The sequence below is a fragment of the Lolium rigidum genome, chromosome 4, assembly GCF_022539505.1.
Source record: "Lolium rigidum isolate FL_2022 chromosome 4, APGP_CSIRO_Lrig_0.1, whole genome shotgun sequence".
Taxonomy (NCBI): Eukaryota; Viridiplantae; Streptophyta; class Magnoliopsida; order Poales; family Poaceae; genus Lolium; species Lolium rigidum.
In genome coordinates this window covers 3,468,657-3,481,138 of record NC_061511.1, presented here as the reverse complement: position 1 = coordinate 3,481,138, position 12,482 = coordinate 3,468,657, and positions in this window count along the sequence as shown.

Here is a 12,482-nt window from a genome sequence, read left to right as displayed (position 1 = left end):
CTTAGAGCCGAGCAGCGTAGTGGCATACTTAAATAAGTTGCTGAGCTCTCTTTTCATATCTATGTTGGTTTGTAATAGTACTTTAATAGTGTAGGGTGTTCTCATCGGACCTGTGAGAATACCAACTTGTTAAGACTATGATTGTAATATGTTATCGAGTGTTATGACCTGCAATGTTTCTGTTGTATCACTCTGAGGGATGTGATATTTGTGAAGAAGTCCCTTCATGAAGATCATATCAACGACTTGTATACTACAACATGCAGTGGTATGCTGGGTCACCGCAGGGACGTGGCCGCGGACGTGGCCGGCGTCGCACGACGCCCTGGGTCGACGTCACCTGCCAGCTCTGCGGCAAGGAAGGCCACCCGGCTCGAGACTGTTGGTGGCGCTTCCAGGACGATGGCGATGACTCTGATGACAAGGAGGCCCATGTTGCCTCGTATGGTGTTGACACAAATTGGTACCAGGACAGCGGTGCTACTCAGCACATCACCGGGGAGCTTAACAACATGACTGTCCATGAAAAGTACCGCGGCAACGGCAGGGTCAACACAGCAGGAGGTCATGGTATGATTATTTCACATGTTGGTCATTCTACTGTTCGTACCCCTGCACATAATTTTCATCTTACTGATGTTCTTCATGTTCCACATGCATCTAAAAACCTTCTCTCCGTACACAAATTCACATATGACAATCGTGTCTTCATTGAGTTTCATCCGTTCTTCTTTATGATCAAGGACCAGGTCACGAGGAGAGTACTTCATAGAGGGAGATGCGTTGGGGGGCTCTATCCACTCATATCTTCATTGGCCTCTTCATCACAGTCTCCCAAGCATGCATGTGTTGCTGCCAAGCCCTCTCAAGCAAGGTGGCATAGTCGTCTAGGTCATCCGTCTTTAGTCATTGTTAGACAAATCATTAGCAAAAATAAACTTCTCTCTTTAAGAGATTCTAGCCTAGAGTCAGTGTGTGATTCATGTCAGCGTGCTAAAAGTCATCAGCTTACATACCCTACATCTACTAGTGCTTCCACTGCTCCTCTTCAGTTAATCTTTTCTGATGTATGGGGTCCTGCTCCTACTTCTGTAGGTCGTCATGATTATTATGTAAGCTTTATTGATGATTATAGCAAGTTTACTTGGATTTACTTGCTTAAAAGAAAGTCTGATGCTTATTCTGCTTTTGTCAATTTCCAAAAACTTGTTGAACGCAAACTTGATGCTAAGATCCTTACTGTTCAGTCAGATTGGGGAGGTGTTATCACCAGATTTTGGCCAAATCCGGAGATGGGCCGTAAGTGAAGATGGGCTTGAAGATATACGCGTGGAGCATCTTTGAAGCGGCCTTGCACGAAGAGTTTGGGCTTAATTGCCCATGTATCTGTAATATAGTAGATCGCATCTTAGCTTAGAATTAAAAGATAGAGTTTAACTCGTGCACGGTTAGGTGCACACCCGAATTAGAAAGTCCCTTGGACTATAAATATGTATCTAGGGTTATCGAAAAAGGAGGACAATCACGTTCACAACAAACACAAATCAGGCGCATCGCCACCCCTTCTTTCGAGGGTTTCTCCCGGGTAAGCATCATGCTGCCTAGATCGCATCTTGCGATCTAGGCAGTGCGCGTTTATTCGTTTACCTTGTGTTGCTCGTGCTGAAGCATTGTTGATGGCGAGTAACACTATTTATCGTAGATGTTTTGGGGCTTGCATGGATGCTTTTCTTATGCATATCTGCTTAGCTATGCCGCCCCTCGATATCTAGCTGCCCTTACACCTATCCAGGTGTAAGGGCAGCGCCCTGCTTGTTCATTGTTTAGTAGATCTGATCCGTTATAGTTGCTCCTTGATTCTTCAAGGATTGGTTTAATATCTGTATGTTTAGGCCTTGCAAACGGGTTGAACGATCCGGTAGTGCGTTAGGTATGGTTTGTTAGTCCTAAGAGGGATGTTCCGGGAATTAACTTGCTGTTGGTTTTTAGGCCTCTTTTAGGGTTAGTTTTCCATTATCTTTCGTGTCTATTAGGCTCAACTACGCGTAGGATGTTCCGATCATACGGTGAAAACCCTAAACTGTCGTAGATTGGTATAGCTTTATATTGATCAAGCAGGAGCCCCATGTCATCGTTAACCCGACGTAAGCCATGGGGCGATCGGCTCTTTGAGCCGATCCACAGGGCAAGCTGAGAGCCGATAGGGCTCGTATTTAATGTTTACGTGTATCGCCATGCAGGAAACTAATCGAAGCAATCCAACACCTTCCTGACCAGGTATAGGTCAGGTGGCACGCCCTTGCAACCGCTAGGACGTGTGCCGGAACATTTGCGGGACGACGTCGAGGGACCAGGGCCCCCTGCAGTCTTGGAAGCCTCCCAGCTCTTCGTGTTGCTTAACCACTACTCGCCGGTGGGTTTTGGCAGGCAACACATTCTGGCACGCCCGGTGGGACAATCGGGACAATCTTTCGCAACTACCACTTCTACATCTGAGATGGCGGAAGAACCGATCAAGTACGAAGATCTGCCTGCTGAGCATAAGAAGAAATATGATGATCTCAAGGCTACCTTCGAAGCCGATCTCATCGGCTCTTTCGAGAAAACCCGTTCGCACGGGATCAAGTTCAAAGGGTTCCAACCTGAAGGCGCGTTAGAGGGACTAGATCTATCTCTCCCCTCGGAAGAACGTACCAGAGCCCTGCGACAAGAAATCAACTATGCCGTGGCTCACTCTCTTCATCGGCATTCTGAGAGCCTGGTGAACACTTTGGAGCGTGTTGCGCTTAATGTGGTGCAAGAAATCATGAAGCACCGGTATTCTCCGTCAGGACCTTCCCTAGAAACTCATCAGGGAGAGATACCGCTCTACACCAGGCCACCACTGCCGTACACGATGGCAGCTCCACAGCAACAAGGTTCACCGGCGTACGTCGTCTACAAGGTTGGAGGTGATCCTGGCGATTACCAATTCCTGTATGAGCCACCCAAGGAGATTCCACATGGGTACGTGTGCACATACGTGCCGGACTGCAACAACTGGATGAGCCAGGTTACAGCAGGAAGGACTGCCACGTCAGGAGGGGTCGCCGGAACAGGAGTAGTTGCTGGAGCAGGAAGTAGTTCTGGAGCAGATGCTGAGAAACAGGCGTGGCTAACTAAATATGCCACCGGTACAAGTCATGAACGCTCAACTTCTGCAGCTCCTACGGTGGATGAGATCACCGCCATCATGAGAGATCAGTTCGGCATCCTGCCGAAGAAGAAAATGATCGGCTATTCCAAGCCGTATCCCAACGAGTATGACCTAATCCCACTACCGCCTAAGTATCGGCTCCCCGACTTCACAAAATTCGGTGGATCGAAGGAACCAGCTCAATTGAGCACGTGAGCCGATATTTGGCACAGTTGGGCATGGTCTCAGCTTCAGACGAGCTGCGTGTGAGGTTCTTCTCACAATCTCTCACGGGTCCGGCCTTTGGATGGTACACCTCGTTGCCACCAGATTCGGTTCGGACGTGGAAGCAGCTGGAGGAACAATTCCACGTACAATACCATTCAGAAGCTACTGAAGCTGGCATTGCCGATCTGACCCAGGTTCGGCAGAGGCGAGGAGAGACGGTGTCTGAGTACATCCAGCGATTCAGGACCGTCAGGAACCGATGTTATTCGGTTCGCTTATCTGAGAAGGAAGCAGTCGAGCTGGCGATAGACGGCCTGTCAGCGCCGCTCAAAGATGTGACCTTCCAGGCTGACTACAATTCACTGGCGCATATGGTTCAGAAATTGACATCGTATGAACAGCGCCACCCAGAATTGTATCAGGACAAGTTCAAGCGCATCGCCCTGATCGAGATGGAAGAAGATGAAGATTTTGTAGGAGATCAGGAAGTCGCTGTAGCTGAATGGACTCGGGGGGCAAAACCCGTGTCTTGCAAATGGGTGAAACAACCAGTGCCTGCAAAAGGGTTTGACTTTGATTTAAGCAAAACGGAGCAAATTTTTGATTTGCTTCGTGAAGGAAAAACAAGCGAAGTTACCCGAAGGCCACAAAATCCCCACGTTACAAGAGATGAACGGCAGGCCATACTGCAAATGGCATCACACGTTCACCCATGCCACCAACGACTGCAAAGTCTTGCGCGGACAGATCCAAATGGCGATAGAACAAGGCCGATTACTCTTCGGTCAGTTTGCCATGAGAGTTGACACGCAGCCGTTTCCGGACGTCAACATCGTGGATCTCAGCCACTGCATAAGACGCGAGCCAGGTTTCTCTTTTGATATCAACATGGCAGGGCTTGCAGATCGCCATGGCGAGGATAAGCCAGAGAGCAGTCGCTCTCATGGCAAAGAGAAAAAGGAGGCCGATCCACGCGACCGGCCCCAGCATGATGACAGACGGTATTTGACTGAGGAAAAGGTGATAAGCGTGCGGTATCAACGACCACTCTCCGCACATCTCCTTAACAAATATGAGCAGCAATACGACCGACGTCGGCGCTACGACGCAGACGATGATAGATATCGTCGGTCTGATGCAGACAACAGGAAATACCGTCGATACGAAGGGTATGAGCGTCACGCCAGAGGGAGGTCAAGAGAGCAAGAGGACATGGATAGGCATTGGAACTGTCCTTTCTTCAAACACTGCTGGGACTCGGGAATGAGCCGATTGCCTACAATCGAGAACTGCCCAGAATGTAGACAGAAGAGGAAGGGAACAAATGAAGTTTCAGTGTTCAAGCGTCTAGGACCTCTCCCACCTCAGAACAAACGAGCTGAGTCATCTCAAGATGAAGACTTCGAGGAGTCAGAGGAGGAAGATAGATATCACCGACCAAGGTGGCGTCCTGATGGACTCAGCCACTCCCAAAAGTGTAGAGTGCAACGGCTACGAAACTTGGAGGAAGCCGAGGCACAATACCTGTATACGTTGAGGAAAGCACGGCCCGATCTGGCCGTGAAAATTCAGCAAACACTGGAGACAGAGGCTCGCCCACCAAAGAAAGTGTGGCGACCCAAGCAGACAAAAGCCGATGCAGAGGCATCGGCTGATACAAACATGGTGTTCGTTCTCCCGTCAGAGTTTTGTGCTCCAAGAGATGAGGAAGTATCAGTGGCACAGTTTGATTGCGGGCCACGACCATTTATCTTCGAGAAGCCACGAGAGAGGAGCTACAGGCATCTGAAAGCCCTATACCTGAAGGGTTATATCAATGGGCAGCCTATCAGCAAGATGCTGGTTGACACGGGAGCAGCAGTCAACATAATGCCGTACTCCATGTTACGACGTTTGGGACGTTCCAATGAAGATCTGATCAAGACCAACGTCACGCTAAGCGATTTCAACGGCCAAGCGTCAGAAGCCAAGGGTGTTATGAACGTAGACTTAACTGTCAGCCGGAAGACCATCCCTACGTCCTTCTTCATCGACGACAGCAAGAGTACTTACGCTGTCCTGCTAGGAAGGGATTGGATCCATGCTAACTGTTGCATTCCATCCACAATGCATCAGTGCATCATACAATGGGATGGAGATGAAGTGGAGGTTGTTCATGCAGATGATTCGATCGACATCTCTCTGGCTGCCATGAACATCTGGGAAGCAAACGACCAAGAGCCGCTCTCTGGAATCAATCTGGACGGCTATAAGCGCATCGAAGCCTCAAAAAATGGGCTGAAGCTGGTCTTATCCACCGGCCTGACGGAGTAATAAGTTCCAAGTCTATGGACGTACGTGGCAAGGCCGATCCCTGTGATCGGCCCCAAAAAATAAAAATAAAGGATCTCACCTCAAGCATGCCACGTCGCTATAGCAGAGAACCAAGAAGTTGTAAACCCTCGTTAAACATTGCAATGGGAAAGGAGGCCGATTCTAGCAATCGGCCAAAATTAATTTCAACATACCTTCTGCCTGTGTTCAGCATTGATTTAGCAGGCGATGGGAAGTTAGGGAATGGGTTTACAGCAGCTGATGGACTAGAAGAGGTTGACATTGGTCCTGGGGATAAGCCACGACCGACATTTATCAGCAAATAGTTGGATCAACTACTGCAAGGGAAGCCGATTCCAGCAATCGGCTAAAATTGTTCTCACCATGCGTGTTCACTGCTGTGCTATTTAGCATGGTGAGTTGTGAGACAGACTTGTAGTTGGCTTGAAAGCCGATATCTTCAATCACTTGAAAGATTCGGCTCGGGGGGGCATACACACGGAGAAGGTACGAGGCCACGAAGTATGTACCCAGGAGGCGATCGGCTAATAAAAAATCGAAATTAGAAAATTTTTGAGCACAGCCGATGTTCAGATATCGACTTAAGAATAAACAGCCGATGCACAACCATCGACTTTAGAATTACAGAGTTTCAACTGCCACTTGGGCGGGCCTGTTTGATGAGCCAACTGCACCCTTGACCTGAAGGCAAGACAACGTCACGTCTGGCCAGAGCTTCAACTGCAGCGTCATTGGGATGTGGAGCTGGATTTCTTCAAGGATGTTCTTCACCTCCTCAGAGTTTCGACTAATATCTCAATGGGCGAAGAAAGCAGAGCTTGAAAGCAGAACTTTGAAGCAGTGGAGTTCATCACAACCCTGACAAACAACAAGAGCAACATAAGCATGCATATCAGGGTAAGGGCGAGCCCAACAAGGGGAGCATACCTCTCCTAGGACCATGGGAACAGCCGATGACGATGCAATCGGCTGTGGCGTTTCTGCCTGGGGTTTGGCCAAGGTGGCGACCTGGTCGATGTCACTAGTAGAGGTTGTTACGTTCAGAGCTGTGGAGGGCATCAGAACTTCATCCACGTTCCCACTCTGCAAAGAAGATGGTGAGCCAATCGGAGCAGTAAATCACAAGAATTGAGCTAGGAGGAGTTGAAGAGCTATTACATGTGAAGCTTCTTGGTTCGAGAAAGGGGTTTGCTGGTCCTTCTGCCCTCTTGGTGCATCGACTCCTTGTGTGTAAACTTTCCTGTCCTATTTTGATGGGAGTTGGAGGCTGAACTTTTCTTGGAAGCCGATGGTGGCACATCTGGCTGGTTTTACGTGGTGGTGTCCCCAGAGGTGCCCAAGTTGGAGCCTCGTCGGCTGGATTGCATGTCCTCGCTGATATTTCTTCGGTAGAGGTCTACAAGGGCAGGATTACTGGACTTAATAGGCTACTAAAGCCTAGAGGGGTGTTTGCCCTTCAAAGTATTCCTGGCAGCCACCTTTTTCAATACCATTCTCGCCCTGACTGAGGCTCGGGGGGCAACTGGCCCTGAAGATCCTTTGCTCTTGGAAGCTGATTTTGGCTGAAATCGGCTAATTCTGCACCACAATCTTTTTAAACATTGGTGAATTATTGCAGAAGGTAACCACCAGAGCTGGTGGGAGGAATTCGGAGAGGGAGCCATCATCATTGATAGGCTTCGGGCCGTCTTGTTGCTACAAAGAAACAGAGCAGGGTGACTGTAAACTATCACAAGGGAATTTGTGAGCGAGTGGTGCCTGTTCTGCAGAAGTGTCAGCTTCAGCATCAAGCTGTCTCAGCCACGATCCTAGAGCTCTCCTGAAAGCATTAATTCAGGAGTTTTGCCGTTAAATCGAACATCACGCTCAGGTGTTTTGGAGTCCAAAAATCTGGAATTCGCGCGCTGCGGGTTGGACCTGTTCGATTGGAAATTTGGGGTCTGAATTGAAGCAAGGGTTGCAGGTTACCGATTGAGGAGATAACTGAATTGACCTGTCTTGCAATTTATTGTGAAGGGCTGATGCGTTGCCATCGGCTCATTGAGCATCGACCAAGTTGACAATCGGCAAAATCAGTTGAGGGGAGATCGGCTAAATTAGCATAAAGGAAATCGGCAAGATGAAAGGAAGGTCTTCATGTCAAAGGAAATTCTTCATTGATATTAAGATTTCTTACATAAAAGAGCTGATTGCTCTCAAAAGGAAGAACTAGGGGACACATTGTCCCATCTACTACTACGGATCCTATGCTAAAGATCCTATCTACGGGCCGTCGCTGCCCTCGTCGTCGCCGTCGCCACCGCTGTCGGCGCTACTCTCGGCGGGCTCGGCGTCACTGCTACCACGGCCGCCGGCAGGGCCCTCGTTGTCCTCGTCCTCCTCGTCAGCGTCGTCGTCGTCGCTGTCGAAGTCGCTCAGGTTGCCCGGCCAGGGGCAGAATCGCTTGGCCGACGGCTCGTCGGTGGAGGTGTCGTCCTCCTCCTCCTCTTCCTCCTTCGCCTCCTCGGAGGAGGTGAAGTCGCCCCAGGAGAAGCGATCGTCGTCGCTCTCCTCCTCCGATTCCCCGTCGGCGAGGAAACGGAGGTCGCTCTCCCCGTCGGTCGAGGACTTGTCGTCCTCAGACCAGACGGAGAAGTCGTGGCTGGACTCGTCCCCGTCTTCTATGGCGCGGCGAATGTAGGCCTCGTGGGCTTCCATCGGGTCCCACTCCGGCGTCGGCTCCCGGAGGGGGGAGGATTGGACGGAAAGACCCGACGAAGAAGAGGAGGAAGAAGAGGACGACATGGTGGCAGAGGAGGGCTTTTGGAGTGCTAACACGAAGGGGATGAAGAAGGGAACTGCAAGAAGTGGCTAAATAAAAAGGGATAGAGCGGAGATTTAATGCTCAAAGCAGTTTTCGGGGACGTGGTGCCACAACTGTCAAATCATGCAGAGAAGTTGAGAAGGCAAGGCATCATGATGAAGAACACTGCAACGGGTCTGCTCTGCCACGACATGACCCTTCGAAGGAAAAACAGAGTGGTTTTGGAATTATCATTGCCAAAACCAGGGGGGCATGTGTTATCACCAGATTTTGGCCAAATCCGGAGATGGGCCGTAAGTGAAGATGGGCTTGAAGATATACGCGTGGAGCATCTTTGAAGCGGCCTTGCACGAAGAGTTTGGGCTTAATTGCCCATGTATCTGTAATATAGTAGATCGCATCTTAGCTTAGAATTAAAAGATAGAGTTTAACTCGTGCACGGTTAGGTGCACGCCCAAATTAGAAAGTCCCTTGGACTATAAATATGTATCTAGGGTTATCGAAAAAGGAGGACAATCACGTTCACAACAAACACAAATCAGGCGCATCGCCACCCCTTCTTTCGAGGGTTTCTCCCGGGTAAGCATCATGCTTGCCTAGATCGCATCTTGCGATCTAGGCAGCGCGCGTTTATTCGTTTACCTTGTGTTGCTCGTGCTGAAGCATTGTTGATGGCGAGTAACACTATTTATCGTAGATGTTTTGGGGCTTGCATGGATGCTTTTCTTATGCATATCTGCTTAGCTATGCCTCCCCTCGATATCTAGCTGCCCTTACACCTATCCAAGTGTAAGGGCAGCGCCCTGCTTGTTCATTGTTTAGTAGATCTGATCCGTTATAGTTGCTCCTTGATTCTTCAAGGACTGGTTTAATATCTGTATGGTTAGGCCTTGCAAACGGGTTGAACGATCCGGTAGTGCGTTAGGTATGGTTTGTTAGTCCTAAGAGGGATGTTCCGGGAATTAACTTACTGTTGGTTTTTAGGCCTCTTTTAGGGTTAGTTTTCCATTATCTTTCGTGTCTATTAGGCTCAACTACGCGTAGGATGTTCCGATCATACGGTGAAAACCCTAAAGCTGTCGTAGATTGGTATAGCTTTATATTGATCAAGCGAGAGCCCCATGTCATCGTTAACCCGACGTAAGCCATGGGGCGATCGGCTCTTTGAGCCGATCCACGGGGCAACCTGAGAGCCGATAGGGCTCGTATTTAATGTTTACGTGTCTGCCATGCAGGAAACTAATCGAAGCAATCCAACACCTTCCGGACCAGGTATAGGTCAGGTGGCACGCCCTTGCAACCGCTAGGACGTGTGCCGGAACATTTGCGGGACGACGTCGAGGGACCAGGGCCCCCTGCAGTCTTGGAAGCCTCGCGGCTCTTCGTGTTGCTTAACCACTGCTCGCCGGTGGGTTTTGGCAGGCAACAGGAGGTGAGTATGAGAAATTAAACTCACTTTTCCAGTCACAGGGAATATCTCACCATGTTTCCTGTCCTCATGCTCACCAACAAAATGAGGCTGCTGAACAAAAACATCAACACATTGTAGAAGTTGGTCTAGCTCTTCTTGCTCATGCTCACATGCCCTTGAAATTTTGGGACGAAGCCTTCTTAACTGCCACTTATCTCATCAACATGCTTCCTAGTAAAGTCATCAACAATGATACTCCTGTGCATCGTCTTTTAGGAACAAAACCATCCTACAGTTCCCTTCGTGTCTTTGGGTGTGCATGTTGGCCCAATCTTCGCCCCTACAACAAACGCAAACTTGCTTTTCGCTCTACACAATGTGTCTTTCTTGGTTATAGTCCTCGCCACAAAGGGGTCAAATGTCTTGAGGTATCCACTGGTCGCGTCTATATTTCTCGAGATGTTGTCTTTGATGAAGATGTGTTTCCCTTCAAGAATCTGCATCCTAATGCCGGAGCCTTGCTTCGCAAAGAAATTCTGTTACTTGACCCATCTCTTCATAATTTTGTGTCAGGGGACGACCAGCATAATGATCATCATGTTGATAATATTCCTGCTACTAACCAGTCTGTAAGTACTCCCCTTGTTGTTTCCCAGGATACTCCAGCGGTTGAGCAATCTGCAGGACCAAATTTGGCTGAAAATGATGCTCAAATAAGCCTAAACAGCTCACATGAAATAATGGAGGAAGAGGACAGCAGCACAGGACACGAGATGGATTCTCTGCCAATATCCACCTCTGGATCGCCGAGATTCTCCTCGGGGTCGGATGGATCCGCCTCGGATCGCGCGGCGCCCAATCGCGCGCGACGCGCACGCTCTCCTGGCGCCCTGACGCCGCCTGCTGCGGCAGCACATGCGCCTGGCCGGTCTCCTACCGCGTCGGGATCTTATGCGCCCTCGCCCGAATACACGCGGTCTTTTGCTGCACACACACAGTCGCCCACAGGATCGTCTGTGCCGTCCTCGTCCAGCTCAGCTGATGATGCTTCCGGATCTGGTGCATCCACCCACTCTGTGCCCCAGCCTGTGCCTCCCTCGCCCCCAGCTACACGTGCATCCCGGGGTATTCGCAAACCGAAACTGTACAGTGATGGTACGGTACGCTGGGGTATGTCTGCAGCAGATGATGAACCAACGAGTCTGCCTCTAGCTCTGCAGGATGAGAATTGGAAAGCCGCCATTCATGAGGAGATTGGTGCTCTTGCCAAAAATAAAACTTGGCATCTTGTTCATGCACATCGAGGTAAAAACATTGTTGATTGTTGTTGGATCTATAAAATTAAGCGCAAAGCAGATGGTTCTATTGATCGATACAAGGCACGTCTAGTTGCAAAAGGCTTCAAACAGGGATATGGTATTGATTATGAGGATACATTCAGTCCAGTGGTGAAAATAGCAACAGTACGCCTTGTCTTGGCTATTTCAGTATCCAGGGGATGGAGTTTGCGACAGTTGGATGTCAAGAACGCGTTTCTACATGGTGTTCTGGAAGAGGAAGTTTACATGCGACAGCCACCAGGTCACTTCTAGTGAAACTATATTTTTATTCCATCACATCTTATGTTCTTTACTTGGAGCGTCGGTTTGCTTTTATTTTTGTTTGAATAAAGTTGGATCCCACCATCCTTATATTGGAGATATTACGCTCCGCTGTTTCATATGGAACACTTGTGTTCTTAATTGTGCTTTAATGTTCATGGCGAAGGCTGAAATTGCTTCGTTAAATTGCTATTTGGTTGGAATCGAGAAAATGCTGCATATGGTTTGGATTAATTTGGCAATTGTTTGAGCTCTCATAGATCATGTTTAAGCTCTTGCATCATGTAGTTTAATCTATTAATGAAGAACTACCGTAGAGCTTGTTTAATTTGGTTTGCATGATTGGTCTCTCTAAGTCTAGATATTTTCTGGTAAAGTGTTTGAACAACAAGGAAGACAGTGTAGAGCCTTATAATGCTTGCAATATGTTCTTGTGTAAGTTTTGATGTACCTGTTCATACTTGTGTTTGCTTCAAACAACCTTGCTAGCCCAAACATTGTACTGAGAGGAAATGCTTCTCGTGCATCCAAACACCTTGAGCCAAAACCCATGCCATTTGTGTCCACCATATCTACCTACTATGTGGTATTTTTCTGCCATTCCAAAGTAAATTACTTGAGTGCTACCTTTAAAATTTCATTCCTTTATCTTTGCAATATATAGCTCATGGGACAAATAGCTTAAAAACTATTGTGGTGATGAATATGTAGTTATGTGTCTTAGTTCTTATAAGTTGCTTGTTGAGCGGTAACCATGTTTCGGGGACGCCATCAACTTTTACCTTTGTTGGATATCATGTGAGATGCTATGCATGTTCGTCTTGTCTGAAGTAAGTGCGATTTCATGATCAAATGGTTTGAGTATGCATATGTTAGAGAAGAACATTGGACAGCCAACTAAAGCCATGTATCATGGTGGAGGTTTCAGTT